A 27,241-nucleotide genomic window follows, 5' to 3' on the forward strand; every position below is an offset into this window, starting at 1 on the left:
ACCCGCCGCGAGCACCCCGGCCCAGTGCCCAGCGCCTGCCTGGTCGGAGGTGCGCCCCAGAAAAAGGCCTGGGGACCGGAGCCGGCACTGGCCTGAGGCTTCCCTTCGCCCACCCCCCTCCCTGCCACAACCATACTTCCTCCCAGTAACTAACCCTCAGATTAGCAAAGAGGGTGCCCGGCCACCGGCGCTCACACTTTCCATAAGAGGGGCCCCGGGGTGCGCATGGACTTTGTTGTAACCATTTGGCGCCGGGAGCGCCCCTGCACCCCGCCCCAAGGATTCTCCGAGAACCAGACACTTTCGCAGAGAATTATAATTCCCTGGGGGCGGGACCGAGAAGAGGGTGGGCGGCTACTGAATTCGCACCTCGTTCGGGTCGCAGAGACCACCCCCCACCCGGCCCCGCCCCGCCCCGCCCCTGCCGGCGGCTCGGAGCCGGCTCCGACCGCCCGCTGAGCTTTACTTTCTAAGGAACCGCAGGCGGCTCGGAGGTCTCACTCCCGCCTCCGCGCCTCCCGGACCCGCCCCTCCTCCGATCTCCGGAAGGCTCGGGGTGGGGGGCGCTCCTAGCTTTCTCAGTAGAGGGTGGCTCTTGCCGCCCCCAAAGGTGCGCGGGGCCGGGGCGCGGCGGCAGTAGCTGCAGGCGCCGCAGCCGCCCTGGGGGAGGGAGGACGCGCCCTCCCGGCGGCGGAGCCGGTCCCGCCACCGAGCATGCCCAGAGGCTGCCGGGCGCGGCGCAGTCCGTTCTCCCGGTTTTCGCGGCAGCAGTCTGAAGCGGGAGGCGGGCGGGCATGGGGTCGGAGAGGTCGGGAAAAGGCCGAGAGGAAGGGGCGCGGGGCGTTAGGGATGCAGACCCGGCCAATTAACAGGGGCGGTACCCTAGGGAGGGTGGCGGATGTTTACCCCCAGACACACAAATATTTTCAGGGCGCGTTTCAAGCCCTCTCTTCGGGGCTCGTTATCCTTCCTTAGCCTCCCGGTACCCCGAAGCGCGGGCGCGGCGCAGGCTAACCCACGCGGAAGTCCCCGAGTGATCCGGTGAAGGACCTCCCTCCCCCCACACGCGAGCCGACACTAGCCCTAGTGGGAACCCGAAGTGACGTGTGCTCAGTGGTCATGCACCATCATTTCCCTTCCACCTTCCTCGGCCACTTCCTCTCCCTCCACCGCCCAGCTCTAGTCGCCTTGCCGCTCCCCTTCCAAGTTCAGGCTGTGGGCGGAACCTGTTGCTTTAGCTCACGCTTCCTTCCCGCTCCCGGCCGCACGCAGAGGATGACCTCAGAGACGTGTGTGTATGGGGAATGGAAAGCTAAGCGTAAGATGGGTCTGATACCTGAAACGTTGGTGGAGAATCTGATCTAAAGGTTTGGGGGAACCTCCCAAGTCCCCTTTGGCCGCCTCCAATCAAGGAGACATTAAAGGAGGGATAGAGTGGATTACAGGTGACCTGCTCCTGGCATTTGCACTGACTCTGCGTCCTTAAATTTTTCTGGAAACCGAGTCAAAGAAACCTATGCTGGGTTTTTCAGAATGCACACTGGTTCCCTGAATTTGGCAGCTCATCTCATTAGGAACAAGGTGAAGATACCAACACTTGGAAAGCATAGATGGGTCATAATGTACCTTTTCAGGATTAGGAATTTCCTGTGAACCAACCAGTGGTAACTTGTAAGAACTGGGAAACAAGGATATGCCCTCTTAAATGTTTCACGCACACACACACACGCGAGGTGATGGATGTGTTAACTAGGGGACCCTTGGACATTGTATGCTTGCGTCAAACAACCATAGCATGCATTTCATATATTTTACAATTTTTATGTCAACTATACCTCAATAAAGCTGAAAATTTTCAAAAAGCCCCCAAAACCTAGCACTTAATTTTACAATGGATTGGGGAAAACCAGTTTCCCTGAACTTCCAGATTTGGGCTGTTACTAATTATACCCAGTGAATTCTAGCTTGGACCAGGCCACTATCCTGGCTTTGAACCCTCCAGAGGGAGGAACAGGGGAATGCTTGGAATTCTTCAGTAGGGAGTGCCTGCCACCGTGACTTTTCTTCTAGGTCCTAATTGGGACTTGGTGTCGAGACCCTTTGTTTAAGCGATTTTAGTCAAGTGTGACTTTTCCAGTCCTAGGTAGGCTTGAGTCAGGGAGATAAACTAACCTTTTAACTTGCCTGGAAGCAGCAATCTTAATGGATACAGGAAAAGGGGCTTCTGGTCTGGCCCCTTTACAGCTCTTCTGTAAAACAGGACTGATTATAATTTCAAATGTCTTTTATGGTAACATCTGTAAACAGCCTGCCTTGTGCTCCAAATATGGTTTGATTCTGAGGTTGCTGTGAAGCCCTGGGTCAGCTGGCTGCCCGCCCCCCCCCCCCCCCCCCCAGCTGTGGGATGGAGGTGGCCCTGAAAGTGTTTGGAGAAGTGGGTAGGAAGCACCCTGTTCTGGGAACTAGATAGCTGCCTTTCAAATCACCACAGGACTTGGCAAGGGTCAGGAAAAGCTCACTGCTCTGGGGCAGGACACAGGTAGACTGGTAAGTATTGATTAACTGGGGTTATAAAGAGTTGCGGTCTCACTCCCAATATTTAAGCATTAGGACCTCCTTAGCCACCCACCCAGACTCCCTCCTGGACTCCTACTTATTCCCCCTTCTGCCCAGATGGTCTGTATTCAGGGAATGCAATATAAACCTTAGAAAAAACATTTGGCAAGGTAAATCCACTGCCAAGAATGCATGGCATTTCAAAGCCAAATATCTCTGAATTATCTGTCCTTTTAACTAATTTTCTGACCAGATATTCTGGATCAGATGGGAAAGTACCAGGTTTCCTTTTTTCTTTTCTCTTCATGCAAGGTGCCTCGCTAGCCCAGTTTCCATTCTGTTTCCAGCCTTCCATCTCCTGCCAAGAACTGTCCCATTTTGGAACAGAAAGCCCTGCCAATTCCTAGGCCGGCGACAGTCTACAGATATGTCCAGCAGGATGGAGAGATGATTGGATAGTGATTGAAAGGTCCTGTCTTCCTGTGTCTAGGACCGTGTCCTCAGGTTAGGAGCTTGAGGCTTACAGACTTAGATTTTGTCCCCTGCAACCTTTGTAAATTAGACATCAGAGATGTGAGTCAAGTGGGTGTCATCACAGACCAGCACCTTCTCCCATCAATCACCAAGTCCTGTCCCTCTAGAACACCCACTGTTCTCACCCCAGTCTAGACCACTGTGTCCTGAAATTACCAAACAGTCTCCCTACTACCTATGCCCATTCTCTGCATGCAGTCAGAGTGCATTTCTGCAATGCAAGTCTCTCCTGGCCCCTTTAAAGCCCCCTTGGCTCCTCATTGCCCTTAAAGGAACTGCCTCCTGGCCAACCTCCCCCCACCCCCACTTCTTTTGGCAAATTTCTACTCATCCTTTATGTCTAGGCTTAAATGTCACTTCCTCCTGGAAGGCTCCTGATTCTCTGTGCCACCCTCCTGAAAGGAAGCAGGTAGCTTTCCCATGCTCCAGAGACATTAACTGCACTCATCATCAACGCTGCATCGAGGTTGCTGTTTAATTGCTTGTCTTCTAGACTCAAGGAAACTATTTTCTGTCAAGACCCAGGCCACACATACACATAAAAATATTTAAAATCTTCATAAAACCCTTATTTTGTAAAATCCTATCCTAATTCATTTAAAACAAAACCTGCCCACACTTCACCATTGACTTTATAACCCTTAAGTGGATCAGAACTCCTACTGGGAAAAAATACTCTAAAAGACTAAATACTCTAAGGGAGGAGCTATTTTTCTATTTTGTTCAGAGTAACTGGAATGGAATAGAAGCATCATCAATATTTGTTGCTGGGGGGTGCTGGGGTGGCTCAGTTGGTTAAGTGGTTAAGAGTTTGACTTCCGCTCAGATGATGATCTCATGGTTTGGGAGTTCAAGGCTTGTACGGGGCTCTCTGCTGTCAGTGCAGAGCCCACTTCAGATCCTCTGTCTCCCCCCCTCCCACTTATGCACCTCCCCCCTTCATGCTCTGTCTCTCAAAAATAAGTAAATATTGGGCGCCTGGGTTACTCAGTCGGTTAAGCGACTTTGGCTCAGGTCATGATCTCTCTGTCCGTGGGTTCCAGCCTCTGAGCTGTCAGCACAGAGCCTGGAGCCTGTCTTCAGATTCTGTGTCTCCCTCTCTCTCTGACCCTACCCCTGCTGGCACTGTCTCTGTCTGTCTGTCAAAATTAAATTTAAAAAGAAAAAAAAACAACAACTTAGAAGTGTTATTAAAAAAACAAACATTTAAAAATATATTTGATGCTGGGATTCTTAACAATAATATTTAATTCTTAAAAATTCTATGGAGAAACTAGTATCCCCATCTATAGGTGAGATTGCTGAAGACAGTAAGATTATGTAACGTGGCCTTATGTCAAAGAGCTGGAAAGCTAGGTGGTATAGCCAGGATTAAGGCCCAGGCAGCTTGGCTTCCGAATCTTGGCTGCTAGTCACCCAGCCAAAGGCACAGTGCCCTCTGGTCTGCATGCATATGGATAAATTTACAGAGCAAAATGTCAGAAAGAGTCTCCTTGCAACAAGTTCAAGGGAGTTCTGAGTCTCCTGCCCTGCAGAGGCTCCTTGGGCAGTATTTCTGTCTGTGCAGAGGAGAAGGCAGCTGGCAAGGGCAGCTGTTCCCCGGTGCACACATGCACTCCACCTCCTCAACTGTCAACAAGTTCAGCGATATTCAGCACGCCGGGAAACTTAATTGTGTGAAGGAAGAGTATAGACACCTCGAAAAATGAAATTTCCAATTGTTATGAACGACATGCTGTTAAGTTCCCCCCAAAGCAAGTCCTTTCAGAAGGTAGCCACCTTGAGATTGGAATTTTCATTTTTGTCATGAACAGAAAACTGGAATAATACTCCAAGGGTAGGGATGACGGCATGTTCCTCGGAGGTCAGTGCTATTTATAGGAGGTTAATCTGTAAAGGCAACATCGGAGGAAAGGCATGACTGAAATATTTAGATTGTAAGGAGTAGACAGCTGGGGAAAAGGTTTATTTGCAAAAGTCTCAAACTAATTCTGAAATTACTGCCTCAAATGCTGAACCTTCTTTCTCTACGTTGTGGCATTTAGAGTAATAAAGAAATGGCTGGCAAAGAGGCTTGTATTTCATCTTTATTAAATGAATTAGATGCAAGTCACATGCAGCACACAGATGCTCTCCTATTTCCTCACCTGAATTTAACTACATGGTAATATTTAACAGCACTGTGAGGCCACGTGCCCTGGATAGAGAACATCTGGACTTAGTTTCCAGCCCTGTCTCTTACCAACTTTGTGACCTCAATTTTCTTATGAGGGGGGCTAGACTGCATGATCATTATGTCAAGCAAATAGACCTAGGAGTAGGTTAATGAACTAAAAGCCTTCTTCCAGCTTAAAGACCCTTTGGATTTCATCCTAGATGCTATGGGAAATATGGTATAAAACTGTCCCTGAATGGTTTCATCACCTTCCCTGTTGGGAGATACAAAGTTTGTTTCTCCATTAATTCAAAACCAAGGCCTCTCTCCATAAGGCAGGTTGAATGCATGGTGTTTCTCCTTTATTTCTGTAGAGCCAATGGTTGATTTTATCTTTTAATCTATATGTATAGATGTTTTGGAGATGGATCCTATATATATTTAAAGTAATTTTTTTCTTTCTTTAATTTACAGAGCTATATTTTATTTTTAAAGTTTATTTATTTAGTTTGAAAGAGAGAAAGAGCATGAGCAGGGAAGATGCAGAAAGAGAGGGAGTGAGAGAGAATCCCAAGCAGGATCCCCACTGTCAGCACAGAGTCCAACATGGGGCTAGAACTTACAAACCATGAGATTATGACCTGAGCAGAAACCAAGAGTCAAGAGTCAGATGCTTAACGGACTGAGCTACCCAGGCCTCCCTACAGAGCTAAATTTTAATAAAAAGCATCCCTTTGAAAAACATTAACATCTTAAATGTTTTGATTCCCAAGAAAAACCATGAAATTGCACTTATTTCCTGCATTTTCCTCAATAAGAATAAAATGGCAAAATCTAGGGAAACTCAGCCCTTAAAAGATAGCTCCAATGACCTATTTTCTAAACTTGAAACCAGGACACTTGGCTTGACAGATACTACAGTGCTTACAAAAACTAGGCGAATGTATGAAATGAAGATTACTCTAAAACTCTACAGGTGTTGGTGAATAAGGCAACTCTAACTGTAGCAAGGGACAGTTTCTTTATCAAGAAAAAGTCACACAGAGGGTGTCAGTCAGGACCTCAACATATGGCCACACAGATTATGCCCTGTCTGGTGCCAGGAGGATTGGCATCTGCACCACAGGTGCCTGCTAAGAGGGACTGTTTGGCACCTTTGCATAGGTGAGAGTGTAAATGGTGCCCCCTAGGATTGTGCAGTGCACAATCTGCACAACAGTACACAGGGGCTCTATTGGGAATCCATTAGAAGAAAATTTGTTCTCTGTTGAGGAGATTGGAAGAGGAAGGCTGCTGTTCTTTTTCTAATAAAGTCACACCTCAGGTCAGATGGCATTTACAAAAATTCAACTTATTTAAACTCTCCTCATCTTTCTTTTTCCAGAAATTCTCTGTCATCATATTCTACCTTCCTTAAGTTCCTAGCAATTCTTGAAAATGCAGATCTGTAAGCAACTCTGAATTTATGTTTGGAGGCTCATTGAAAGGCATAAATTACATAAGAGGACATTTGGGAAAAGCTACAAAAGTTTGTAGATTCATTGCATGAGCTCAGGGAGGCATTACAAGTCATAGGTACTAAAACCATGTGCACTTGACCCCAGTACAAGATGAACTGCCTCAGAAATTGTGTGCCATGCTTTGATGTGTTATGCTGTCAAAGGGGAACATCCTCATAGGATGCTCTAGAATGTGAGAACTCTGTTCTGGTCACTCCTTGACATCACTTTGGAAGTGTTATCAAATCAGAAAAGAACTACTGGCATTGTCAGCGCAATCCAAGCAGGAGGAGTGTACCTGAACGTGAAGAAGGAGGTGGCTTGGTGGAGCAGGAGGGAAGTCTTTGTCTGCCTCTGCCCAGCTCTGCATTTACAGGCAAGGCAGTCCCTGCAGCTGTTTGGGCCAAGGGCCTTACCATGAAAGGAGAATGGTAGGACATTGTTGAAGTCTCCAAGGGTTAGGCAGGTGAGGTAAATGCGTGAAGTAGGCAGCATTGGTGACAAGGTGAGTCCCTGAATCACTGGACAGCACACGACAAGGCATCCATATTAAAATTCAGAACAAAAAGTATTTTTATCCTCAACTTACCCCTGGATCACCACTTGAACCTCTGCTTTAGGTGCCCAGAGTTCTAAGACTACATGAAAACCAAAGAGTTTGGGAAACCATCTATCTTGGCTTATATAGGATGGTCCTGCTTTATATCTGTTATCCTGGCATAATCACAAACAGCACCTTTCTTCACTCTCAAAAGTGTCCCAGTTTACATGATAAATTAAACGATCACTCAAGGTATGAGGGAACGTGAAAAATGTTCAACTTCACTAACAATCAAAGAGATGCAATTTCAATAATAATGAGGTTACATATTGCCTACAAGATATTTTAAAATTATTTGAAACATAATACACAATGTCAGAATGAATGTGATCAAAGAAAAAGTCATACACTATTGGTGAGCTTATAAATTTTTTGATACAAACTTTATGGAATACTATTTGATAATATTTTTTAAACATTTTTAAAGTTTATTTTTGGGGGGTGGGAGAGAGAGTGAGCGCATGCACAAGTGGGGGAGGGGGGAGAGAGAGAGAGAGAGAGAGAGAGAGAGAGAGAGAGAGAGAGAGAGAATCTGAAGCAGTCTCCAGTCTCTGAGCTGTCAGCATAGAGCCTGATGCAGAGCTTGAACTCACAAATGGTGAGATCATGACTGGAGCTGAAGTCGGACACTTAACCAGGTGCCCCTGATAAAATGTTTTAAATGTCTTTACAAAGTTTATACCCCATAACTGTTAATAATTCAACAAGTATTTACTAAGCACTTACTACATGGGTGGCACTGGGAGATATTGTGCTGAAAGAGACAAACACTATTTGCCCACAATGAAAGTTCACTCTAGTAGAAAAACAGACATTACAGCAGAAAAAAGATACCCAACAATTTAGTTTACAATTTGTTGTAAGTTCCCAAAGAGTAGACTCATAGGATGCTGAGAAAGCTTGTAGGTAGTGTGTGTTGGCGGATGCATTTGAAAAAGGGTTTGTCAGCTGAAGAGGTAGAAGAAGCACCTTAAACAAAGGTTTTGAGGCTGGAAGTGTAAGGACGCAGGTCCGATTCAGCCTTCCCCTGTACTTAAAGGGGAAGGTGCCGGCTTCTCTGGATGAAAGGGCGCAATTAAGTAGGGACAACTTCTGCGGCGCCCAATCGGGAGAGGCCTGTGGATACCTTTGACCCTTCTAGAGGTGGGCCTAGTCATGCCCCACTTGGGCGTCCTTGGCCTACTCTGATTGGTCAGTACTCCAAACGTTGTGATTGGCTCCCACAACTGCCAGTATTGATGGGGGGGGTAGGGATTGGATCACTGTACTCCTGTCATCATTTCCTGTAACTCCCCCTTCCAAAGGCATAAAAGGCCCTGCCCTGCCTTTGTCCGGGGCTCTCTCTCCACGTGGCCAAGGGGTCAGTGGAGTCTGTAAGCCTGAGCTTAAGCCTGTAATAAAACCCTTTGTTTTTGCAGGAGTGACTCGTTCTCCTGGTAGTCTCTGGTCTTTTTTGGGGGCGATATTACAAACTTGGGTACAACAGAAGAAGCTTAGCTCACTTGAGTAGCTGAGAGGAAACTACTAAGTTGGAGCAGGAGAGTAAGGGGAAAGGGGCAAGAGAAGGGGTTGCCATTAAGATCTTTATCCCAACAGCTGCTTAAGGATTGCAAAAGCAGATTGACAGTTTTAGAAATGTTCTCCTCGGTGAAGAACTATGAGAGGATAGAAGGACCCAGCAGGACAAGAGTGGATGCAGAGAGACCAGTTAGGAAGCAAGTATAGTAGCCCAGGGAGGAGATAAATGTGATTTAGGTGAGGGCTGGGGTAATGGAGAGAAATAGAAATATGAAAGATATATTTAGGGGCACCTGGATGGCTCAGTCAGTTAAGCATCTGACTTCTGCTCAGGTCATGATCTCAAGGCTCGTGAGTTCGAGCCCTGCGTTGGGCTCTGTGCCGATGGCTCAAAGCCTGGAGCCTGCTTTGGATTCTGCGTTTCTCTCTCTCGACCCCTCCCCTGTTCACACACACTCTCTCTCTCTCTCTCTTAAAAATAAATAAACATTAAAAAAATTTAAGATATGTTTAGATGGGAGAATTAACAAGACCTGGTGACTGAATAGATGGGGGTGGGAAAGGAGAGATGTCACTGATGGTTTCCAGCTTTGTATCATAAGCAATTTAGTGGAAAGGTGGTATCTCTTCACTGAAATGGGCAAAAAGCAGGGGGTTTGGTAGCAAGCAAAGGAAAGGAAGATATTGAATCCTTTTTGGACATTTTCTATTTGAGATGGTAAAAGATACACAAGTGAACATGACAACTAAGTATCTGGATATGTGTGTCTGGAGCTTAGCAGAGAGATCTGGGGCTGGAGATGTAAATATTTGAAAGCTTGGGTACAGGTGACATGTCTGCAGACAGAGAGAGTGGGAAGAGATAGGTAAGGTTTCTAGCCCTGAGGAACTCCATGGTTGATAGATCTAGAAGAAGAATGAGTTTGTAAGAGACAAGGAACAAAATGGGCGGAGAAGACAATAGTTACTCTTTCAAAAATCTAGCCTAAGGACACAGAAATGAGAATCTAGATTTATGCATAAAGACGCTCATTGTGGCATTTACAATAGTGAAAAATTAGCTTCAACCTAAATGTCAAAAAATGGTAAGATGTTTAAATAAATTGTGACATTCATTCTGTGGAATAAATGCAATCAAATAAGATGCTTTTGAAAATTATAACATTAAATGAATAAAGGAGGATACATACTATCATAAATACAACATGATCCACATTTTAAAAAATTAAATGTTTATATGCCTAGAAAAAGATGTAGCCACATGTTAACAATGGCTAAAGATGAATGGTAATATTGCAGGTAACTTTTTACCTTTGTATCTATTTGTATTTTCACTTTCTTTACAGTAATCACAAAATGGGTAGTAATATTATTATGAAACAAAGATAAATTATGCAGATTTATTTTACTTAAAATGAATAGTTCTGCATTTGTTGAAGAATTCCATTAAAAACAATTGTTCAGGGGTGCCTGGGTGGCTCAGTCGTTTGGGCGTCCGGCTTTGGCTCAGGTCATGATCTCACAGTTTGTGGGTTCAAGCCCCGCGTCGGGCTATGTGCTGACAGCTAGCTCAGGGCCTGGAGCCTGCTTCAGATTCTTAATCTCCCTCTCTCTCTGACCCTCCCCTGCTCATGCTGTCTCTCTCTGTCTCTCAAAAATAAATAAAAAAACATTTAAAATAAAAAAAACAATTGTTCAGATGAACTAGAATTTATTTGTATAAATTCTGTGATGAATCCTTTTATAAATCAAATAATTTTCTGGTCCCGTAAATCACTAGCTAGTTTGAAGTTTTTGAATGTCAGATTTGATCTCAAAATATAGACTGGGTCAGCACCCTTCTGAAAAAAAGTTTGGGGTTATAATGGACTGAAGTAGGGGTCAGCAAACTTTTCTGTAAAAGTGCTAAAAATAGTAAATAGTTTTGGCTTTGTGGGTCATATAGGCTGCTGCATTTTTTAAAAGATTTTTTTAATGTCTTTTTTTATTATGAGAGAGAAAGAGAGAGAGACAGAGAGTGAGCGGGGGAGGGGCAGAGAGCGAGGGAGACACAGAATCCAAAGCAGGCTCCAGGCTCCGAGCTGTCAGCACAGAGCCCAACGCGGGGCTCAAACCCAGGACTATGAGTTCATGACCTGAGCCACCCATGCACCCCAGATGCATTTTTTTAAAGCAATCCTTTAAAAATGTAAAATTTCTTAGCTCTCAGGTCATACAAGAACAGGCTGCAGGCTGGATTAGGCTCACCCATAGATTGCTGACTTCTGGACTAACAGGTGAATGCAGTGGAATACTTTTCCACTAAAAGCTACCATAATATTGTATTAACAGGACTGAATCTTCAGTTATTAGAGTCCTTATAACTCTAACAATACAAACTGGGTTCATTTTTGAACACAAAGTTTGGGTTTATTTTCAACACAAAGCAGAGTAAATGGAAAAGATCTTAAAAAACACTTTTTTTGGGGTGCCTGGGTTGCTCAGTTGGTTAAGCCTCCGATTTTGGCTCAGATCATGATCTCGTGGTTCATGAGTTCAAGCCCTGCATCAGGTTCTGTGTTGCCAGTTATGAGCCTGGAGCCTGCTTCAGATTCTGTGTCTCCCTCTCTCTCCCCATTCCCCATTCATGCTCTGTCTCTCAAAAATAAATAAATATTAAAAAAAATTTTAAAACCCCACTTTTAAAAAAGAAGTTTACATATCTTTAGTAGAAAATTGATCTTATGCAAATATGCCAAAGAGTTGGCATTTTTGACCTAGAAAGTAAAAGCTAAAGGAAACTTTATTTATTTGTAAAATGAGAATCTTTTTCTATTTCTTCTGCCATCTTAGATTTTTGGTATTATCATGAAGGGAATGTAAAAATCTATTCATTTGTTCCTGCCACAAATCTGGGGGCCATCCTTGTTCCCCTCTTCCCCCCGCCCCCCGCTTCCATCACCAAATGTACTTAGTGCTGTTAGTGCTCCAAGAAGGTCCCTGTTCCTGTCACCTCACAGACCCCCCGGCCGCTGTATTGGCTACAAGGGCGCCCAGCTGTCCTGTATGGTACAATTTATCCAGCCACCTGCACTGAGCCAGGCTAGCATCTGATCCACATTGTGCCTGGCATTTCCCCCTTCCCTACACGGCTTCTCTCACTTCCTCATAGCTTTATCTCTCAGCAAACTACCTGCATCCAGATCCCTCTCTAAGGCTTTGCTTCTAGGGAACGTGACCTAAGGCACCACGTCTCAGTGAATCTACTTTCTAAATATATTTGACTTTCTGACCACTATTTCTGCTTGGAGAGAGGGTACTGGACCACAGTATATTTACAACTTTATTCTAATCTACGAATAAATTTCAAAACTTGGTGTATGATGGCAGTAACTTTTATGAATACTAGGAAATTGTTTATATAAAAGTATGCATCAGTGATCTGATAAAAAGCACCCATAAGGATAAAGAACTTGGAAAAGGTTTAGCTTTCAAATGACATTGCTATTAGAATTACTGCTAATATCATTAGTACCAGTGAGTGAAAACAGCTGCATCTCCAATACTATCAATTCTGCTAATTGTTACTGCTTATATTTTAAAAATTATATTAATAACTAATAGCCTATAAATAATCTTCTATCATAAGACCTTTCCCTTTTATTACACTGTAATAGGTTCAGTGATGCTTTGTATGATGTGACTATTTGCTGACTCCAAAGAATACCTTTATTAGGATATGCATATGTGTTCAATTTATCTTCTCAATTACATCTACATTAAAACCTTCAAAATTAGGTTTGCAAAAACAGGCTCTGCACAAGCAGTGGAGCCTACATGACTTGTGACCTCCTGCTCCATTGCATTCTGGTTAATGATTCCCAATAACCTTCAAGGATAAGCAAGTAAATCAAAGGGTTTTGCGTGGCTCTTGGGAAAATGTTCATATAGTGCCATGCAATTTGAGGACTAGACCTTGTGCAGGGTGGGAGCTGGAAGTGTGATGGACACAAATCCACAGACAGGGAGATAATGTGCAAAAGCACAACATCTTCCCAATAGAAACTTGGCAGTTTTTCCCAACTCCATCTAAAATGATTCTCTCTCCACCTCCATTATGGAAGTAGGAAATTAGCCACTTCTGCATTTTGTCAATGAAATACAATTTTCTTCAAGTTATTCATAATTATAACTGGTAAATTTATTACAAAAAACAAAGCACACCATTCTTCGAGTTAATAATCACTGAAGTGGTGGCATGTTTAGTTAGCCATTATTAGTAAATACATTACCCAGCCAAGAGAGGCTAACACGTTCTTTTCTCCTTACCTTGTGGAGAATTGGTTAAAAACAAAACAAAAGAGAAACCTGTCAGTACATTCTTATTTAAGTAGAGGTGAGTCTAGATTATTTGAATTCCTATAATAAGTCTGTTTTTATAGGAATTTCTTTTCACTCTCATAAACTGACTTCAGTGAGTTATAGCCACATTCTTCAATCTGAGCACAGGCATGATTGCCCAATCTCCTCCCTCATGCTCAGTGGAGGAGACAGACTCTCCCTCAGGTAGGAGCTGGTGCAGGGCTGGAGGGCAGCATCCTGGCCTGAGCCGCAGGTGGGGCCAACAGGCAGTATTGGGCCTAGGCGGGTAGGCCAAGTCACAATTACTTGGCTACCACCTCCAGAATTTTGCCATGCTACATTTCACGTCCTATTTACACACGAGTTTTCTTTAATCAACTCATTTTTAAATTCATTCAAAAAAGAAACTTTAGGGGTGCCTGGGTGTCTCAGTTGGTTGAGCATCTGACTCTTGATTTTGGCTCAGGTCATAATCCCAGGGTCATGGGATGAGTTCTGTGTCAGGCTCTGCATTAAGCATGGAGCCTAATTAAGATTCTCTCTCTCTCTCTCTCTCTCTCTCTTTCTCTCTCTCTCTCTCTCTCTCTCTCTCTCTCCCCTCCCTCCCCTCCCCCCGCCTCTCTACCCACCTTGTACCTGCTCTCCCTCTTTCTCTCTCTCTGAATTAAAAAAAAAAACTTTATATCACTATGATTAATGAAATATAAGTATTGTTTGGTAAAATAGAAGTGAGGTATACATATGCTGCATTTTATCGGCTTTAAGCACACTTCTTAAAATAATTTTAACCCCTCTGAAATTGGAATGTTCTTAGAATCACTGGCAGCTTGCAATGATAATTAGCAACATCTCTGTTGTTCTTAGTAGCACATAAAATAATGATGTGTTTTGCATATCAGTGGTATATTAGATTTTATCAAGCATGGCAGATTCTATAAGAACAATGTTACTACACTTGTAAAAATGAAAACTAAAAATGCCAAACAAAAAAATAGAATTAATGAAAATGACATATAAAATGTATGGCTGAAAATAAGTTTCTTATTGAGAGGAATGGCACTTTTGATCAAAATAGCTAGATACCCTAATTGATGGTTTCAGACAAAGATAAGGATTCACATCAATGAGACAAATCTGTTAGTTTCTATATTAACCCCCACTAAAAATCTGAACTCGCATGAGGATATTGTTGCATAGCTCAATAGTTATTTTTCTGTAAAATGTAACATATTTAAGTGCATGTATACATACTCTGCAACTTCAGGAAGTGACATTTCAACATATCATTGAATTAAAAATAGAGGTGCTTGTAGAATTCAGCGTTTGAGAATCCCTCCTCATTGACATTATTCCTGGCTGTCTACACTTCTAATGGCCATGTCCAAGAATTCAGTTACTGAGGGCCTGAAAACATTGATGATTATATCTGAGCACCTCGCCTCTGGTTTATGAGGTTCAGGTAAGGTTGACTGCCATGGCACTACCTATATTTGTTTCATCCTAATCAACATTCTCTGTGAAATCACAGGATTTATGTGTTCATTTCTGCTTCCTCAAATATTTAGGAATATAAACACAAGAGTTTCAAAAGACACTTATCTGAGTATCACCTAAAAATTATTGTGTACCACACTCTGGGAAAGACTCACTGGAGGAAGCACCAATAGAAAGGGCTCAGCAGAAACAGGGACAATTATTGGGTTACAGCTAGAACCAGATAGGACAGGTGGGTTAAGAAGGGCAGTTAGGAGGCAAAGACTGGAAAGGCTGCCGAGGACAAGAGCGTTAACTTAGACCCACAGAGAAGGATGTTGGGTAGGGAGGTGCTCCCTTAAGGAGATAACAGCATTCATCTATGCATTCCTCTGTTCATTCAGTTTCTCATTCATTCCAATACTACTGTATGCCAGGCACGGGGTTGGACTCTGGACAGAAAGAGTTGAAAGAGGTGAAAGAGCTCCTTTATAGAAAGGAAGCAAAGAATATCCATGATTTCAGTTGGGGTTCCAAGTATTTGGGTGGGCATAGTCAAGAGCGCTATGAAATAAGATATTGGGGTGCCTGGGTGGCTCAGTTGGTTAAGCAACTGACTCCTGATTTTGGCTCAGGAATGATCTCATGGTTCATGAGATGGAGTCCTGAGTTGGGCTATGCCCTGTGAGCATGGAGCCTACTTGCGATTCTCTCTCTCTCTCTCTCTCTCTCTCTCTCAAAATAAAGTTTCTTAAAAAGTTTTTTTTCAAGTCTATTTAGGGGCACCTGGGTGGCTCAGTCAGTTAAGCCTCTGACTTCGGCTCAGGTCACGATCTCACGTTCGTGGGGTTCAAGCCCCGCGTCGGGCTCTGTGCTGACAGCTCAGAGCCTGGAACCTGCTTTGGATTCTGTGTCTCCCTCTCCTTCTACCCCTCATGCTGTCTCTGCATCAAAAAAATAAAAACATTAAAAAAAATTTTTTTAAATAAAAAATAAAGTCTATTTAAAAAATAAATAAATAAAATGAAAAAAGATATTGAAGGGAGCATTTAACTCAATGTGGACAGCTCAGGAAAGACTTCCCAAAGGAGTGATACTTGAATTGGGTTTTGAGGTACAAACAAAAGTTGCAGAAGTCTCCCTGAGGCCAACTGATGAAAGGACATTCCAATCTCGGGGAATAGTATGGTCAAAAGTTTGGAAGGTAAGAAAGCATGGTCTGTTACCCACAAATAAACAAAATTTGATTTAACTAGAAAAGACAGTAAATATCAGAGGATGGTTGAGGAAGAGGGAAGAAATGGCAGGAAAGCAAGAGCTGGATGCAACAGATACTGAATTTGAACTTGAACTTGAAATTGATAGGGACCTGAAGGATTGCAAAGAAACGGCTAGATTATATAAGTGTTTTATGTTTAGATTAATGTTGAGAAAAAGTAAATTCTGGAACAAAACATAACCTGAAAGCCTTAGCCAGAGTTCTAGATGGTCAGCATGTGGAGATCTGCCTCATTTTAGAAATGATTTGAAGTATAATCAAGGAAGAGTGGGCTGCTGGGAAGGAGTGGAAGTATAGATGATTAGCATTGCCGATGTGAACCATTGGACAAGACACACACACAAGCACTATGAAATCTCCAGGTGAGAACAAGAGTTTGGAAAGAAAAGAAGAGGGGAAGCAAGTTCTAAACTTTGCAATGAAGGTAGAGGGATGGCTGAACCAATAAATAACAATGACCAATAAATGACAGTGACAGGGACAGCTGGAGTCCTCAGGTAATTCATAGGATCGATTCTATATCTTTATATCTATATTCGTTTGTTATCTTTCAAATAAATTTTTATTATGTAAACACTTCAAACATTTACATAATTGAATAGTATAATAAACACCATGTAGCCATCACCCAGCTCTGGTAACTATCAACCCTTAGCAATCTTATTTGACCTATAACCATCCTACTCCCCCACACCTGCTAGATTTTTTTTTTCAGTAGGCCTCATGCCCAGTGCAGGGCTTGAACTCACTCCACTGAGATCAAGACCTGAGCTCAGATCTGGAGTTGTGTGCTCAACCAACTGAGCCACCCAGGCGCCCCACCCATCACATTATTTTGAATCAAATCTCAGACATCATATCATTGAAGACAATTGTCTTTTTTCACAACCCAAACCTGCATTGGAATCATAGGATATGATGAATCTTGTACTGTGGTTAACTAGAAAAACACTGAAAATTAACAAATAGGGAAGAAAAGTCTACTCTAATAAACAGAAATTAAATCGAAGAAAATACGAACATGATTATTGGTTATTTAAAGGAAGGGGTAAAATAGGATAACTTATAAATAATGCTGATTTGGTAAACAAGGTTATTAGCAAAATCTCATGGCATGAATTAAACTAATGAAATTTAATATATGAGCAGGAAACATGGAAATTTAATTTAAAAATGTGTAAAGAAGTACGCTATGAAATAACTATGAGATGGGAAAGAAGAACCTAAAAGCAGAAAGAGACCGGCGCTGAGGGTATGATGGGGAAGTAAATTAAGTGAAAGTTAGAATATAGTCTAGCCCATTTAAAAATGATCCCAATCGGGGTGTCTGGGTGGCTCAGTCGGTTAAGCGCCGACTTTGTCTCAGGTCATGATCACACGGTTAGTGGGTTCGAGCTCCACGTCGGGCTCTGTGCTGACAGCTAGCTCAGAGCCTGGAGCCTGCTTCAGATTCTGTGTCTCCCTCTCTCTCTGCCCCTCCTCGGCTCACGCTCTGTGTGTCTCTCTCTCAAAAATAAATAAATGTTAAAAATTTAATAAAAGTGAACCCAATTAATTTCTCCATTCTATAATTACCGAGCACCTGCCACATGCTCTGGAATGTCATGTGCCTTTAAGAAACCATCTTTGCTGCTTTAAGAGGAGGCAACAAGTGACCTGGGGGTGGGGGGTAAGCAGCTGGGACGACCTGATTCTGCCTGAAGCTCATCCAGATTTTTAATAAACACCTGCTTCTTGAGAAACAGAGGCAACTGGAAGGGGTTCAAAGAAGTGGAACAGAAAATAATTAGAGGAAGAGATTGATTTAAACAGAAAGATCAAAGGAATCAAATATAGGGAACTTGGCTCGGCTAGGGCTCAAGAAAAAAAAATGAGCTATTTGAGAGGCATGTAAAGAGTGAAGCAAAATAAGAAGAGCTGACCTGGTGCCCAGAGCATAATGGAGAGCCCTAGGATGGAGATCAACCCAGGGAAAGGCAGGCCGAGGGCGGGGCCAAGGGCTCACCTGCGCAGCATGGTGCAGCAGCCCGACTGAATGCATTCTGATGTTAAACAGGCTTCTGTTCTATGGCTACCCTGTGTGAGAACAACAGCTTCCAGAGAGCAGACATTATTTTTAACCTTTCAACTTTGGAAAAGAAAGTGTGCTAAATCACTCCTGCCCTGGCCAGCACGATAGGGCGCACAGGGAATGTATTTTTCTCTCAAATGTAATTCCTAGATAAGTTCTAATGCTCCTCACTCCCACAAAGTTTTTTCTTCCAGTCAGCAAAAATTCTACCAGTGAAGGCAGAGAGATAAAGGAGTGAGGAAGAGGGGAGGTGGTAGGGGGAGAGAGAGCGAGACATGTTTTGGCTCTATTGGTTTCTGTTTTAAGTTTTCACTTAAGATCTTACTGGCTTTATTTTGCCAACTGTTTTTAGTTACCAATTAATTTCTTTCAGATCTTTGTTTTTTGGAAGAGTTAACTTTATCTGTTTATTTTAAAATACATCAGACATACAAAGCAGGATACAAACACATATACACACAGTTTAAAGAACAGTGATAAAATGAACCCCATCTCTCCATTTTAAGTCAGATCATTCTGGCATCCCTGAAGCCCTTTGAGTATCCTACATTGGTCACATTTTTCTCTCTGCCTCTCTCTCCCATTTCACAACACCATCCTAAAATGTAGCTTAATTCCTTGTCCTTTCCTTATACTTTAACTACAAGGTATTGTTGAGAGTTTGGCTATGTTACTCCATGGTTTTGCTGCCTTGTCATCCGTTTTGTTGGCCAAGTGGCCTGTGGGGCCTTCCTAGACAGCAGCCCAGAGTCATAAGCAAATGTATGCTCCTGCTATGACACCTCTAATCGGACGTGTGATCACCAGTGTTCCCTGTTTCACAGGGTCTGTTCCTGGTGTGTCCCTTAGATAAGACCTCGTGGAGCTTCCCGAAACTCTGCCTCTATTGGTTTGAATAAGGTTCTGTGTTGTCATTAAACCTACAGTCCTCTTCCCTACCTTGCAGGAGAGCACTAATAAGGACCGAAGGGACTTGCTTCTTTACACAGTGAACAGAAAAATTACAAACAGTTGAGTTCGCGACACTTGTTGCTCAAGTTGGAAACAGGGCTTAGAAAAATGGATGGATGAAACATGCATGTCATATGGCCACGAAGAAGTGGGGTGTTTGTTACTTTTGGTCTTGTGGACAAGATCTTGGACTTCAGTATCCTCTGGGGACAGCACCATCGATTCCACGCTTTTTGGGGCAGTGTGTTCTTGCCCCAGCCCTGTGGAAGATCCGGTGGTAGCCCCCTCTCCACAGTGCCGGGTTCAAGAAGAGGCACACTTAACTTTGTTTCCCTTTTCCTTTTCACCCTTCCTTGAGGCTGGAATCCCTCATGCAAGGTCCCCTCTGGTTAGGCTGAACTCATCAAACATTTGGCCACTACTCAGAAGTTTTGACCATGTGCCCTATCTGAATTCTCTCAAATCCAAACTCCTGGACTGGCTTTGTCCTATTTCAGGCCACCTGTGCTGTGAGTCTCTGCTCCCTCCCTTCTCAGCACCAACCCAGCAAGGCTGAACTGTATTATTGATTTGGCTAGACAAGCGAGGGGCTCCAGCCCACCTGGCCCTCCCTAGGTTCCTTAGTAATTCTGAGGCTATAGAGTTTACAAATTTTAAATAAGTGGAGGGATCAAAGGCACCTGGGTAGCTCAGTCAGTTAAGGGTCCAACTCTTGGTTTTGGCTCAGGTCATGATCTCACCGTTTGTGGGTTCGAGCCCCATGTTGGGCTCTCTGTTGACAACTTGGAGCCTGCTTGGGATTCTCTGTCTCCTCTCTCTGTCCCTCCCCTGCTTGTGCTTTCTCTCTCTCAAAATGAATAAACGGTAAGTAAATAAGTGGAAGGATCAAAGCATATAAAGATAAGATGCAGAAGTTTTAAACTTTCTGGAAACAGCTTAAAGAGGCATGAAGTTATATAGAGAGAAAGCTGGAAATTTCTGCTCAGCATTTTTTAAATTGGGGTAGAATTATATAGAACATTATATATATTTCAGGTATGCAACATTATAATTAGACATCTGTATGTGCTACATAGTGACCACCAGCAAGTCTAGTTACTATCCATTGCCATATAATTGACCCCTTCTACCCACCTACTCAGCAATTTTACACTAGCTCTTTATAAGACATTCCTTTAAGACTAGGTAAAACTTGAGTATTTCTAAAATCCTGTGAAACTGGTATAGCTCAGTGGAGACATAGGGTATTAGAAGCTGTGATATCTGAAAATTATTTCCATAATATCTGAAACTCTCTCTTTATCTCTCTCTTTTAATTCCAAGAAGTCCAGGATGTTATGTGCAGAATATATGGCGCTTAGCAAAAGCTGGCTCTTGAGCTTTGAATTGGTTTGGGCTCACTCTTCTCTATTTTTATAACCTCTCTTTCTATTCATTCAACAACAAACAGTTATTGAACATCTAGTAAGTGACAGGTAGAGTGCTAAGCACAGAAGATTCTACAGAAAAACAAAACTCAGGCTTTGGTTCTTCCCTTCAGAGGAGCAGGAGAGCTAGCAGAGACAGAGGCACCTGGTGGTTCAGTGGGTTAAGTGTCAGACGCTTGATTTTGGCTCAGGCCGTGATCTCATGGTTTGTGAGAGGGAGCCCCATGTCAAGCCCCTTTTTGGGCTCTACACTGACAGCAAGAAACATGCTTCAGATTCTCTCTCTTTCCCTCTGCACCTCCACATTGTTCTCTCTCTCTCTCTCTCTCTCTCTGTTTTTCTCTCTCAAAATAAATAAATAAATATTAAAAAATTTTAAAGAAAAAAGAGCTAATAGAAGGACAGAGGTCTTCAAAGCAAGAAAGAAAAGCAATAGTGTGCTAGGTGTGTGACGGGAGTGTTTCAGGAGCTAATGCGGACAGCATGAAGAAAGTTATTAATTCAGAATAAGAGAGAGAAATAGGACACTAGGAAGTGGATGGTTTTGTTTGCAAAATGTCTTCGGGGAGAGTGAAGATCTTGAGCTGAATTATGAAGTATAGTCTCAGGGCACATCAGAGACTGAAAGAACTTTTGATCAACCCTATTTCTGAAGTTTAAGAAAGTGACCCTGTCCATATTTGCGTGGATAGTTGGTAGCCAGGACAGAACTTGTTAATGGAAACCATTTGCCCTTTCCTTCCTAATACATGCCTTTTGCGGTAGGCAGTGGGGATGTGCCCAGAGATGAAGGCAGAACTTCCTCTTCCTTGGCTTTTACAGGTAAGTGAGACCACTTGATATTTTAGTTCCTGGGAGCTTGGCTTCTGGTGGTTGGGTGATGGGTTTAAAGATTTAATCTGAGGGGTGGGGGTCCTAGCTGGTTTCTGTTTCTTTTCAGTTTCATCTAAAAACTGGAAGGCAGGATGTGCTGGGGGTAGGGTACTTGACTTCATCAGCACTAACTGGAGGCTGTGGGGTATTGTTCCACCCTCTCACACCCATTCACCTGGGGACCTTTGGTGACTACCCTCCTCTGTTCTCAGAACAGGAGACTCTAGTGCAAGACCCACCTCCTGACTTCCACACTCAGTGAAACCATTCACTAGTGTGGTATGGCCTCAAGCCAGCCACCTCCTCTCTCTTCTCCAGGCAGCCCCTTCAGGTCAGCCTGGAAGCCAGGATGATCCTCCCCCCAAGTATTTGGGAGGTGGGTTCATCTCCAGAAGATGAGGCATTATGGAGGCCACTTGCAGTGGGGGTGGCATGAGAAGAGATGACTATGAGGAGAAAAGAACGCAGCAGTGAGGGGGATTCTCTAAAATTTCTGAAGCTGAATTGCCGTTGTGGGGGAGGAGCTGATGCACCTGAAAACTATTTGCTAGGCTTTACTGCTCAAGTAAAATTAGTACTGAAATGCCTGTAATCTTTTCAAGAGATTTTGATGTTCACTTAATGTTTCCCTTTCAGCAGAATAAATGTAGACTTGGTCCCTGTTATTCATGCGATTAGGCACTGGTTTTGTAAAATGATATAGGTAGGCTAATTCCTATTGACCCTTCAGAGAAAGAAATCATATATTGTTATTCAAGAAGCGCATGTAATTTTATCTCTTTTTAAAAGCCCCAATCAAATAGATTACCTTTCTGAGCTATGAACAAATTGAAATGCACACGGATCTGCAAGGTTAAAGAGCAAGAGGATAAGGACTTGCATTTGAAAGAACAAGGTCTTCTGTCTGTCATTTGGTGCTGCAAAGATTCTCTTAACTGAGTAGAGAGGAAACCGGCTGATTCTGAAACTGAAAAATCTCTCTCTCTCTCTCTCTCTCTCTCTCTCTCTCTCTCTCGAAAAGGATGACATAGGTGTGTCAGAGCAAACGCATCTTACAGTTCTCCAGCAGCTTCTTGAAGGTAAAAAATACTTCCCCAAACCCCCTACAATTCTGCCCCTGCCTAGGCCACCACCACCTCTGCTCTGGACTCTGGAAAGAGATGCCTACTGACCATCCTTGCTCTTACTTTTGTCCCTACAGGATTCACTCTTCACTTGGTAGCCAAAGTGATCTTTTAAAGATCATTTTGTAAAGCTTACAACTCTCCAATGGCCTCCCAAGGTAGTTAGGATACAATTCAAAATTATCTGGGTCTTAGAGGCTTTGGGGATTTCTCAACAGGAACAATGTGTCAGCAGGATATGAGCAGACCGAGTCTCTTGTCAATCCATCCCAAGCAGTGCAAGATGTTTAGCATCCCTGGTCCCCGCCCATTAAGGGTCAATCAGTTCTCTGTCTCCTCACCTCCAGCATTTGCATCCAAATCCCCACGTGCATATCTTCAAACACCCCCCAGGAAGGTGTTTCCTCCCCATCACCCCCAGCTGAAAACCCCTGTTAGCCTACTTGACCTGGCCCCTGCTTGTCTTCAACCTCAGGATCTTTGCACAGACTCTCTCTGCCTGGACTGCTCTCCCCCCAGACTAACCATGTTTAGTTCCTTTTCCATACTCAAGTCTTAGCCTAAATCTCACCTCCTCAGAACGGCATCCCCTGACCACCCCATCTAAAAGAGCAATACACACATACACAGAGTTAATCTCTCACTTTGCACATGTCACTATACATGATTTTCTTCCTTATTTGTTTGCTTGTTTATTGTCTGTCCCTCCTTCTAGAATGTAAGTTCTATGAGAGCAGTCTGTTTTGTTTGCTGCTACATCCCAGCATCCAGGCATGAATTTGTATAAATATCTTTTGACTGAATTAAAGAGATGCCATAAAGTTATATGTCACTTAATCACATACATAAAAATGTTGGGAAGAAGCAGAAAATCCTTATGAAATTATTTTTCAGTAAGGCACTGAGATACTAACTATAACAAATCCCACACTGAATATTAATGATGGAGGGAAAGACGAAACTAGAAATGCCATTATCTCCTTATGAAGTCACAGTGGATTATTCAGAGTAAGGCTGTCCATTAATTAGGTCACATAAAAAGACAAATGACACAATAACTGGGGAGAGGGAGGGAGGTAAACCATGAGAGACTCCAATACTGGGAACAAACTGAGGGCTGATGGGGGAGGGGGAGAGGAAGGGGGGATGAGGGGCATGGAGGAGGGCACTTGTCTGGATGAGCACTGGGAGTTACATGGAAACCAACTTGACAATAAACCATAAAATAAAAAAATAATAAAATAAAATAAAATTTTGCTATCAGAAAAAAGACAAATAACACACAGACTGTAATCAACGTAATTCCCTTGTCCCTACCCCTTTAAGGCTAAATGCCCATGTGATTACCACTAGCCATATACCAGTTGCATTTCACATTACAGGTTATCATACCTTCTCAAATCTAGGCTCAAAAACTCAGATTCACCTTCAGAGACGAGGAGGGAAAAGGAAATAAGTTTTATTGTACCCTATGGAACACATTTGAATGCTCATCTCTCATCTAATTCTAGTACTGACCAAACTGGTCCGTGAATGAAGTATAGCGTCAAGATGGCAAATACACGGCACCCACGGTGGCGCTCTCCACTCCTGCACTGCTGGCATGTATGGCTCACCAATTCTAGAACTCACTCCTGCTGAGCACCCGTTCCCCCTGGGACCCCCTCAACTCAGTGCTCCAGGCAGCTGCTACCAATGATTCAGAGTTGGCATACAAGTTAAACACCTAGTACCAGCCTTGGAATAGTGGAAAGAGCTGATTTTTCCAGATACATCTGAGTTTAAATACCATATCTGTTCTTTGTCACTTACGAGAACTTGGTTTTTTAGCCTCTTTTTGTTTGTTTCATGATACCCAACTTGTAGGTTTGTTGGGGGAAATTATAATAACGTATGTAAGGAACTTAGCACAGTGCTTGTTACAATTAGAATTCAATAAGTTGTAATATTTAACTGTGGTTAGAAGGCTTTATTTCACTCCCCGAAATTGAGCAGCTATACTTTTGGAAGGTGGGAGGGGGTGCAGACACACTGGAGTGAGATTTAGTATTGGACTAGCGGAGTGGTTCTCAAAGTGGTTCCCAGGCTGTGCGATTGCAGGTATTCAAGGTCCAGCGTGGACCTAAGAAGCTCTTGGGATGGGTCCCAGCCTTCTGTGTGTGAACAAACCCTGCAGGGAATTCTGATGCAAGCTGTCTCCAGTTTGGGAATCACTGTGCTAGAGAGAGGGACGGGGAGGGAAAATAGAGGGATGAAGTCAGGGGAGAAGAGTGTCTGCTCACCTGGTGAGGAATCAGAGAGGAAACAAGGAGAGCTGCCCCTCACAGAGGCTGTGGCCCTATCAGCGCTCCTCACCCCAGTGGCAACCCTCCCCGGGCAGGATAGCAGTTTGCTGTAACATGCAGAACATCCCGGAGCACACACAGAGAACATGGGCTAGTAGGACAAAATTAGGTGACGGGAAAACTTCCCAAATGCAGCCCCAGTGCAGGCAGATTGAACTGAAGGCTCTTTCTTTGAGCAGAGGTAGGTGGCCATTTGTCTTTGGTTATTTCAAATGAAACTTTGACCCGGCTAAGCAGCTGGTCTAGACACTTCCTTGAGCTTCTCCAGCTTGGCCATTTCATAACAAATTGCATGTGACAGCTCAGGGTGGATCGTGGGGGTGGGAAGAGGTATGTCAGGAGATGCAATCCTCTACCGGGATTTCTCTGCTCTCCCCCTTCAACCTTGACCACCTGCTTTCCCCCATTCTACCTCTTTCCTGCCACACAGGAGTACTTCCCATGCAGTGAAAAATTAAAAATATTTTAAAAGAACATAATCAATCAGAAGTCCTGTGTGACCCAGCAGCTTTTAAGTCTGTTTCCAAAGTTAACCCCTGCAGCCAGATCTATGATTGCCTTAGCACCTACTTCTCTTTGGTTCCACCTAATTAGAAACTTAAATTCTCATTAAAAATTTAATTTACACATCCTTAGACACATAGTCACTTGCAGAATGTTCTAAAGGGTATAGACAAGACGTTAGGCCAGTATCTGATTAAAGTACAAGGATCTTATTAGAGGCTCTCAGACATGCGGATCCAACATAATTATTGAGCTCCTCCACTGCCTGTTTTCCTGCCTTTCTGACAACCATGGATGTAGGGATCATCGTCACCTCTATAATACAGAATACAGAACAGAGGCTCAGACACAGCAAGGGACTCGCTCAGAGTCCCACGGCCACTTTGAGTGGCCAAGTGTGGATTCTAAACATTGGTGTCCTGGCAGAGGTGGTGTTAATCTACAACTAGAAGATCGGCTACAAGGGCGACCTTCCCTTAATTTAGTTAGAAAGGACAGTTCTCAATCCCAGCTCACGTATGTGCTGTGATTTGTACTTTCCAGTGGGATGTTTATGCTGCTGAAATTTATCACCACCTTTCCAAACTGGTGGAGGGAATGTTTTCATTTTAAAAGTATGTTATACACAGCCCTCTTGCAAATAAGGCAAACTTGTTCTTGGCTTGAAGTGAATGATGTAAACTCTAAAATTAACACTAACCATGTTCATAATGACAGCGGTGTGAATGTTAGGAGATTTTACCAAAAAGATAGCAATCGGTTATTACTGAAACGCTTGGAACACGTGCCTCATAATAACCAAAAAGTTTTCTTCAAATACGCTTTTAAACCTAATTTTGGATAGACCACCTCTGCTGAGATGCTAAGGTGGCTTACCGTTGTTCTTCAAGCACACAGAATATTTTTATACCAAAGAAAAACTCCCAACTGTTCTTCATGTCTCTGAACACTAAAGTGGGTTTGCTTTAAGAACTTCCAGGGAGTCTGGTTAATAACTAGGACTGGGTTTCTTAAGAAGATGGGCATCTTTTTTTTTGAAGAAGGGTGAGACAAGGAGGGGTGAAGTAACTAAGGTTCTAAAGTTGTGCTACGGAGTCAGTTTCTGTTCTCAAAACACATTTCCTCCCCCAAGGAACAATATAGGCTCCTAAATTGAAGGAAAAGAAAGAAATGAAAAATCACATTTATGGAGGCTCTTCTGGGTTCAGGTTCCTCTAGTTCTTTTGCCATTGTTAATTATTTACTCTCTTCACAAATAAGGAAACCATGGCTCAGACTGGCAGTGTAACTTGCCCAAGGTTATGGAATAAATGAAGGCACTGAACATTTAACCCAGACATCTTCTAAGTTCAGGTCCAACTGATTTTTTTCCACTTCATTGAAAGTCCTTCCCAATAAGGTACAATTTTAACGGTGAGGAAACTGAGACACAGATAAAATAAATAGCTTGCCCCAAGTTGTGTAGTCAGTAAGAGACTGAGGGTCACTGTGTGGAATGTTCAGGAAGCCACATCTTCTTTGCTTTTAAATGCCTGGATTTAATTTATGAAAGATCACAGTATGTTACTTTTAGAGATTTTCCAGCTTTGGGGATGGGATTTTGTTTTTCTTGGCAGCATTCATTTTTGAAAGCAGTATATCTGACACTGCTTTCTGGATTTAGCTTGATACAAAACGAAGCAAAGTTAGACCCACGCACTCTGCTCTCTTCCAAATTGTGAATGCGTAAGTTAACTTTTTGCTCAGGACATCAGCGTTTCTGAAGGAGTAAGGCCCAAGTAGAGTCTTGTGATATTTAGAATCAGCAGATCTTTCTATTCAGCAAGCTATAATCACCACTTTGCTCATCTATCCTGAGAAAAGAGAAACTCTTGCACTCAAGAATCCCTGTTGATAAAGCAAAATCTTTGTTTCATGAATATTCTGTCTTTAGAAACCAAGCGACAGACCACTTGCTAGTTAATAATAAGAATTCTTCAGTGAATACTCA

General features: G+C 43.2%; 1 protein-coding gene and 1 long non-coding RNA gene across 4 annotated transcripts in view; one reads left to right on the forward strand and one right to left on the reverse strand.

Moving 5' to 3' along the window:
- Positions 1-27,241, reverse strand: part of LOC115292071 (schwannomin-interacting protein 1) — a 727,630-nt gene that overhangs the window by 120,210 nt on the left and 580,179 nt on the right. Inside the window, exon 1 of one of the 3 annotated variants that reach the window (XM_029939974.1) lies at positions 919-976. The exons of the other annotated variants lie outside the window; for them this stretch is intronic. The gene's annotated coding sequence lies outside the window, so the exon portion shown is untranslated. Of the gene's footprint in view, positions 1-918; positions 977-27,241 lie in introns of those variants that run through there. 3 annotated transcript variants of the gene reach the window in all.
- Positions 1-27,241, forward strand: part of LOC115292072 — a 30,561-nt gene that overhangs the window by 1,402 nt on the left and 1,918 nt on the right. Inside the window, exons 2-3 of the long non-coding RNA XR_003908788.1 lie at positions 21,171-21,227; positions 22,300-22,357. This is a non-coding gene — a long non-coding RNA (uncharacterized LOC115292072). The remainder of the gene's footprint in view (positions 1-21,170; positions 21,228-22,299; positions 22,358-27,241) is intronic.

Source organism: Suricata suricatta, chromosome 5 (genome assembly GCF_006229205.1).
Source record: "Suricata suricatta isolate VVHF042 chromosome 5, meerkat_22Aug2017_6uvM2_HiC, whole genome shotgun sequence".
Lineage (NCBI taxonomy): Eukaryota > Metazoa > Chordata > Mammalia > Carnivora > Herpestidae > Suricata > Suricata suricatta.